This window comes from Passer montanus, unplaced genomic scaffold (genome assembly GCF_014805655.1).
Source record: "Passer montanus isolate IOZ18808 unplaced genomic scaffold, ASM1480565v1 scaffold2467, whole genome shotgun sequence".
NCBI classification, from domain to species: domain Eukaryota; kingdom Metazoa; phylum Chordata; class Aves; order Passeriformes; family Passeridae; genus Passer; species Passer montanus.
The window spans coordinates 1-2090 of NW_024367113.1; the positions used below are offsets into that span (position 1 = coordinate 1).

At 41.1% G+C, this 2090-nt stretch overlaps 1 long non-coding RNA gene across 1 annotated transcript; it reads right to left on the bottom strand.

Moving 5' to 3' along the window:
• Positions 1 to 11: 11 nt before the first annotated feature.
• LOC120503110 lies at positions 12 to 2090 on the bottom strand. The gene is made up of 3 exons (XR_005627660.1): positions 1988 to 2090; positions 494 to 544; positions 12 to 90 (listed from the first exon to the last, which is right to left on the bottom strand). It is a non-coding gene; the product is annotated as an uncharacterized LOC120503110 (long non-coding RNA).

Genomic DNA, 2090 nt, shown 5'->3' on the forward strand with positions numbered 1-2090 from the left:
GGGTTTTTGGTGCACCTTTGGCCGGGGGGCCCTGCTCGGATCCCGGCATGGAAACGTCGTCGTAATCGTCCTCGAAACTGTCGGGAGAGGCTGGGGATGGGGAAAAACGGGAAACATGGGAAAAATGGGGGAAGAAATGGGAAAAATTGAAAAAATGGGGAAAAAACGGGAAAAATGGGAAAAATGGGGGGAAATGGGGGGGAAATGGGAAAAAATGGGAAAAAATGGGGAAAAAATTGGGGGAAATGGGCGAAAATGGGGAAAAATGGGGAAAATGGGGAAAAAAATGGGGGGAAATGGGGAAAAATGGGGAAAAATGGGAAAAATGGGGGAAAAATGGGAAAAAATGGGGGAAAATGGGGAAAAATGGGAAAAAAATAGGGGGAAAATGGGGGAAAAATGGGGAAAAATGGGGAAAAATAGGGAAAATGGGGAAAAAATGGAGGAAAATTGGGGAAAAAAGGCGGAAAATTGGGAAAAAAAGTGAATTTACCTGGTCTGAAATCACCCACCGGAGACATCTTCCCGGCCACGGAGTAAATTCCTGCAAAAAAAGGGAAAAAATGGGAAAAAAATGGGAAAAAATGGGAAAAAAATGGGAAAAAATGGGAAAAAAAGGAATAAAAAGGGAAAAATAACAGGGGGGAAAAAAGAGGAATAAAAGGGAAAAAATGGGGGGAAAAAAAAGAAAAAATTGGGAGGAAATTGAGGGCGGGAAAGGAAAAAAAAAAGGGAAATAAAGGGGGAAAAATGGAAAAAAATGGGAAAAAGGGGGAAAAGGATGGGGGAGATGGAAACAAAAATGTAAATAAAGGGGAGAGGGGGAGGGGAAATTGGGGAAAATGGAAATAAAAGGGAAAAAATGGGAAAAGGAGAGAAAAAATGGGGGGAAATTGGGGGAAATGGGAAAAAATAAGGGGGGAAATGGAGGAAAAAAGGGGAAAAAATTGTGAAAAAATGGGGGGAAAAGAGGGGAAAAATGAGGGGAAAAAAGGGAGGAAAACCGGGATAAAATGGGAAAAAAGGAGGGGGAAAATGGGGAAAAATTAGGGAAAAAATGGGGGGAAATGGGGAATAAAAGGGAAAAAAAATGGGAATAATTTGGGGGAAATGGAGAGAAAAAAGAGAGAAAATGGGGGAGAAAGGGGGGGAAATGAGAAAAAAACAGGTGGGGTAAAAATGGGGAAAAAAAGGTGAAAAAAAGGGGGAAATATGGGGGAAAAAATGGGAAAATTGGGAAAAAAATTGAATTTTTTTGGGAAAAATGAGAGGGGAAAGGGAAAAAATGGGGGGAAATTGGGGGAAAAGAGGAAAAAATGAGGGGAAATGGGAGAATTTGGGGTTTGGCACGGAAAAAGGAAATTTAATCGGGAAAAAAGGGAGAATTTGGGGATTTATGTCAGAGGAAAAACTGGGGGGAAATGGGAGAATTTGGGGTTTGGCACGGAAAAAGGAAATTTAATCGGGAAAAAAGGGAGAATTTGGGGATTTATGTAAAAAAAATGGGAAAATTTGGGATGTACCCTCCCAAAAAGGGGGAATTTGGTCTGAAAAAATCGGAATTTTTTCCCCAAAAAGCAGAATTGGGATTTGTGTCCCCAAGGCCAGAAAAAGGGAATTTGGGGGTTTAACCCAAAGAAAAAAGGAGATTTTTGGGGTTTAATTCATAAATAAAAGGGAAAAAAGTGGAATTTAACCCAGAAAAAAGGGGAATTTTGGGGATTTATTCTGAAAAAGAAGGAGAATTTGGGGGATTTAATGCAGAAAAAATGAGAATTTAGGGGATTTGTTCCAAAAAAAGGACAATTTTGGGGATTTAACCCCAAAAAAGGACAATTTGGGGGATTTAACCCAAAAAATGGAGAATTTTGGGGATTTAATGCAGAAAAAAAGGAGAATTTTTGGGATTTGTTCTGAAAAAGGAGAATTTGGGGGATTTATTCCAAAAAAGGGGGATTTTCCCCCAAAAAAGGAGATTTGGGGTTACCTGGCTGCCGCTGCAGGCGCTTGGGGCCGAGCCAGTTCCCGTAGGTTTCCTGCTGCGCCATCCCGAGCCTGAAAAGGGACCCCAAAAATGCTCGGGGACCCCA